This window comes from Amphiprion ocellaris, chromosome 12 (assembly GCF_022539595.1).
Source record: "Amphiprion ocellaris isolate individual 3 ecotype Okinawa chromosome 12, ASM2253959v1, whole genome shotgun sequence".
NCBI lineage: Eukaryota > Metazoa > Chordata > Actinopteri > Pomacentridae > Amphiprion > Amphiprion ocellaris.
Window position 1 is genome coordinate 31,135,767 of NC_072777.1, and position 6,000 is coordinate 31,141,766.

Below are 6,000 nucleotides of genomic sequence, written 5' to 3' on the forward strand. Positions count from 1 at the left end.
TCCACACTGAAATCTAATGACATCTGCTATTCATTTGATGCAGCTGTGTAGAGCCAACGCTAATTTTCCTCCAAAATCATTGTAAACAATGGATCTTAACAATTCACTTAATTCGTTCACTGATTAAATACTGGCATAAAAGATATATTAAAATGGAGTGTTTCTCATTGACAGTGAATCAATGGCACCTCGCAGTCTGGATGCAAACATCTGGATGATTCATTGAAGCAGCAACACAACAATTATTGAATTAGTTTTTAACTATTAAATTAAATTCCAACTATTCTGATGGCTCATTAATCAAGGACATAAATAATAAAGAAAATAATCATTAGTTGAAGCTCTGCATTTTGTCTAAGAGTTGAAATGTAGTTATAATGTGAGTAGCACTGCAACTAAGAATTATTTTTACTGTTGATTATTTTCTCGATTAGCTGTTTAGATTATAAAGTGTACGAAAATTGTGAAAAATGTCAATCAGTGTTTCATGAAAGCATGTCTTGTTTTGTCCACAAGCCAAAGATATTCAGTTTACTGTCTCTGAGGAGGAACAAAAACAGAAAATATTCGAATTTAAGAAGCTGAAATCATAGAATCTTTACATTTTTCTTAAAAAATTAACCAAAGCGTAACAGTGACAACTAATTGTTGCAGCTATGTGCGACAGTAAACTGAACATTTTTGAGTTGCTGACAAAACAAGACAAGTTAAGGACATCATTTGGGCTGTAAGAACCAATTTTACAATTTTTCGACAAAAGAAGAGGAAATAAAAACCCAAGAACTAATGACAAGTAATTAAACAATACAGAAAGTAATCAACAATGAAAATTATTGTTAGCTGTAGCCCTGTTCACCTTAATAAGAATATGCAAGTTTGGCACCTACAATGTTCATCATCTTGGGCTTTGGGAAAGACGGATTGACATTTTTCATAACTTTCTGACATTTTGGAGACCATAACCACTAATTGATCAATCAAAAATGAAAACAGTGGTTAATTGTGCCCTAGTCAATTCAATATAAATATGTGAGAAGCTCTTGGCAGCAAACTGATATTGATTTCACTTCGAAACAATGCCAAGGTCTTCATCTAAATGATTAAAATTATGTTTCTTTGTTTTAGCCAAAGAAATCATAAAATACTCACATGAGACTTTTTTCTCAAAAAAGTTACTCAAATCAATTTACTGACAACTAATTAAACAACTTGTCAGTTATTTTCTAGATTAGCTGTTTGTACTATAAAATGCCAGTAAATGGTGACAAATATTAATCAGTGTTTTATGAAAGCCCATGCAATGCAGATGAAGTCTGAATCTGTTGTGTTTTAGCCAGATAACACAGAAAATATTCACATTTAAGAAGCTGGAATCAGAGAATTTAGACTTATTTTCTTTGAAAAATTACTCAAACCAATCGATCAACTACTCAGCAGCTGTATATGACGGGAAACTAAACATCTTATGGACAAAACATGACATTTTAGGATGTCAGTGGGGCTTTAGGAAACACTGATTGTCATTTTTCATCATTTTCTGACAGTCTATTGATCAAGAAACTAATTGATCAATCCAGAAAATAACCGATAATGAAAATAATGTTTAGTTTCCTCTATAAAATTATATGAGAAGCTCTAAAAAGCAAAGTGATATAGATTTAACCTCGAAACAATGTCAAAATCAATGTTAAGGTCTCCAAACAGAAATCTAATCGCACCTGATTATTCATTTCATGCAGCTGGACACAACAAACACCAAAATCTTAGATGTTTTACTTTCTATCTCACTGATTAAATACCAACATTAACGATGCACTAAAACAGAACATGTTTAAAGATGTTTCTAGTCGACAGTCAATCAGCCACACCTTACAGTCTGGATGAATGTAGCAGCTGCAGCTCCCAAATTCACTGAAGCTACCAGACTAGCAGCAGCACAACAACAATTAGAGCTTAACTATTAGATTAACGTCCATTTGTTTTGATAACAGATTAATCAAGGAAATAATCAGCAATGAAAATAATCATTAGCTGAAGGTCTACTTTTCAAGAGATGCACTGGAACCAACAATTATTTTCATTGTCAATTACTGTTTTTAACTATGTTTGGTCTTTAAAATGTCAGAAAAAGTGAGAAATTTCAATCAGTGTTTCATGAAAGCCCAAGATTATGTCTTCAAAAGTCTTGTTTTGGCCACAACCATAAGAAACTAGAAAATATGCAAGTTTGAGAAGCTGAAATTTAAGATTTTAGACTGTTTTAGACCTAAAAAGTACATACATTCAAATCAATTGACTGACAACTAATCAACTAGTTGTTGCAGCTCTATACATCAGTAAACCGAATATCTTTGGGTTGTGGACTAAACAAGACATTTGAGGACGTAATTTTGACATTTTCCACTATTTTCTAACCAAGAAGTTGATATATAAACCAAAAAACCAATCGATTAATCAGAAAAATAATTAACAATGAAAATAATGATTAGTTGCAGCCCTATTCAACTCAATATAAATATGTGAGAAGCTCTTGGCACCAAACTGATTTTGATTTACCCCAAAACAATGTCGTCTTCACCTAAATGACAAAAATTATGTCTTTCTTTGTTTTGTCCAAATAAACCATAAAATATTCACATCTGGGACCTTTTTATTCTCTAAAAACTACTCAAATCAACTGACTTGCAGCTCTATGTGATAGTAAACTGAACATGTTTGGGTGGTGGACGAAACGAGACATTTAAGGACATCATTTGGGCTTCAGGAAACACAAACTGACATTTTCACTATATCCTGACATTTTACAGATCCGAGAACTAATCGATTAATTGAGAAAATAACCGACAACGAGAAAAGTGGTTCGCTGCAGCCCTGTTCGCTTCAATAAAAAATATGGGAGAGCCTCATAACAGCCAAGTAATATTGATTTAACCTCGAAACAATATCAAAATCAATGTCAAGGTCTCCACACTGAATCTAATGACACCTGATTATTCATCTGATGCAGCTGGACAGAGCAAACCTCCAAAACATTATTTTTGTTGGAGGATGCAACATCAAAATCTTACATATTTCACTTTTTATCTCCCTGAATAAACACAAACACTAAACATACACTAACAATGGGCATTTTTGTAAGTTGTGGATCAATGACACCTTGCAGTCTGGATGAATGTGGCAGCTGCAGCCCCCACATTCACTGAAGCTACCAGACTAGCAGCAGCAGTCTGTGGATGCAGCACATTAAATTAACATTAGCACTAATTACACTCGTCTCACAGGTCAACAGGCTGCAGATATGGCGGCACTGAGCCACAATCAGTGTAAATACGAGCCATAAAGCGGCAGGCAGCCTGCGTGTCGGTGACTCAGTTGACTTTATGGCCACTGTTGCCGCTCATGGGCCGGCTGCCGTCTGCTCTTGTCCCGCTACGGCTGCTAGCTTCCTCCGGCTAACCTCCCTCCGCCGGTTGGAGGCGAACGACAATAAAATATAATTAATTAAACCCCAGCTTTTACTGTCAAGTTTCCAGCCTTAAAATAACCTCACATGTCGTGTGGTTTTCACCTCGTAGGAGAAGCCAAACCAGGGAGTTAATTCAAAACGAGGTCCGGTTTAACCTTTTTTTTTTTTTTTTTTTTAAGCTAGCTAGCAAGCTACCAAGCTACCGTCTCCAGCTGTGTGTGTGAGACAGGGAGGATGCGGGATTATGGAGTTTAAATTAAAAGCCCCGGCGTTCAAAATAAAAGAAAAATAAATAAATAAAAACCCTCACAACATAAAAATTCGCAGCGACAGTTAGAGTGGAGCTTTCTTACGTGATTTCGGTTGCAGGAGACGCGGGGGTGAAGGGGGTTTAATCCGGAGATGAGAGAGAGAGATGCTGCTGCTCGGGGGGCGTCTCTGTGCGGCTCTTCCAGCTGCTGTGTCCCGTCTCCCGGCTGCCGGAGCGTCCCGGTGCTCTTGTACCAGCCGCCCTCCAGTGGAGAATGAACGGCCCCGGTGCGCTGATGAGGAGCCCCTCTCTCCGCTCGCTTGCTCCCTCCACCTCCTGCGTGCCCGCGCGTCCGTGCACGTCTCTGTCTCTATCTCTCTCGCGCGCGTGGATGCTCGTGCGTGTGTGTGTGAATGAGTGCGCTTTAGGTTGACAGAGTGAGTCATCCAGCAGCTCCAGCTCCTCCCCCCTCCGTCCTCCCCCAACAGCTGACTACTGTAGCCGCCATGCGTTCACAAACAGACTCCCCCTCCTCACCCTGCCGTCCCACAGAAACAGGCTGCTGCAGGCTTCATTGATGCATTCAATATCTGTCATCTTTAACTAATAAAAACTTTAAAAAAAAAGAGAGAAGAACTGCCTGGATTTTAAGATATTTACAGCACGAATTAATGCAAAAAAGGCACAAAATGGTGCATAAGTCACCACAATACAAGAAATTTCGTTCTTTATCTCCCCATATACATGGTTATATATATATATTTACATATACTATATATATATATATATATATATACATATATACATACATATATACATACACACACACACACACACACACACACATATATATAAATTTTAAAAATGTTAAATCATTGTTAACTGTTATTTTATGTTATTTTAAATACACTCTATGTTTTGTTAAATTGCAGTGTTAACCGAACAACAATAACAACCAGATTTAAAGAGAACATTTTCCGGGGGAGGACAGTCTGCCACAATTTTCAGACAAAATCTATGCCCATGGAAAGCAACTACAATTTATTTTGGTTTTTTTTCTTTTTAATCAGTGTTGTCACCTCATTTAGAGGATTCATTATGTCAGTTTTTATATTATCAAATAGTTGAGAATCTTTATAGTATTCATTCATAACCACAACCCGAATCAAAAAGAAAGTTATATGATGTTTCTCCACCATGTAGCTCTCAGAGATTCAGTCAGAAACCTATTTTTGCCATTTTTCATTGCCATATGACTCTTGCGGTGATGGATTTTGCAGCTACAACATGTTCACATCAAATCCTGATCCTCTGGGGAGCTGCAGCTGAGAGACATATATCGTCTTCCCGGGAAAATGTTAAAGCAATATCCTTTTAAAGACAGTTACTACAACGTATTACCGTGAAGTCAGGGATACATTAAAGTCCCTCTCTGATCATTGATTTAACCCCTAAAAACTCACATCTTTGTATCTAAATTACAGACAGAAGTTTTAAAATTAAAGTTCAAACACTTCCTTTCCCTTCATATGGTCTATAAATGCCAATCTTGAATTGCATCTGAGAGAAATTTTTTTAAAAAGTGCCAAAATCAGTGCAGCACAGGTGGAGTAGTTGATCCAATTCCAAAAATACTCATTTCTGCAATACCCACAGTGCAACTCCCACACCTCTGTTTCAAACATCCTTCCAGTTTCTAATATTTCTGCTCAAAAAATTACAAAAATCACAGCCTCCATAGTTCTTTTCTTACATTCACACACACATAAGACACTTGACAATTATAAAATCTGTGAATTCTTGTCTTAAAACCAGTCAAATTGTGCCACGGAATTCAAATTCTAAATAAAAACTGTAATATTCAGAGGAAATTACCATTTGTGATTCTAAAGTTCAGGGACTAAATGTTCTAAAAAAAAACTGTGATAAAAGACTGGCGAGGAAAACCCTGCAAAGCAAGGACACCGTGCCTTTGTTGCTCCCTCTGAAGAGGACATTTTTAGGTTTTAGGACAAAGTGAAATGGTCTAACACTGGAGGGATAATATTAGAATTACAATCAGAATTTGATCCAAGGTTAGGTTTAGTGCAAACATTACATTCTTAGGCTCAGGATTAAGGTTGGATTAGGACAGCTGAGGGTTAGGATTAAGATTTAGGGGTCAAGGACTGAAAAACGTCAGCGAATATCCTTTAAAAAAAAAAAAAAAGCAGTTTCTGTGCATGTATGTATGTGTGAGTGTTCAGTGTACCTTCAGAGCAGCTTCCAGTGGTCATCTCCTCTT

The 6,000-nt window shown here is 36.9% G+C and overlaps 1 protein-coding gene across 2 annotated transcripts in view; it reads right to left on the reverse strand.

The window, feature by feature from the left end:
* The window catches only part of LOC111569680 (1-phosphatidylinositol 4,5-bisphosphate phosphodiesterase beta-4), a 109,510-nt gene extending 105,351 nt beyond the window's left edge, over window positions 1-4,159 (reverse strand). For both annotated transcript variants that reach the window (XM_055015818.1, XM_055015817.1), the window contains exon 1: window positions 3,820-4,159. The gene's annotated coding sequence lies outside the window, so the exon portion shown is untranslated. The remainder of the gene's footprint in view (window positions 1-3,819) is intronic.
* Between the last annotated feature and the right edge of the window lie 1,841 nt (window positions 4,160-6,000).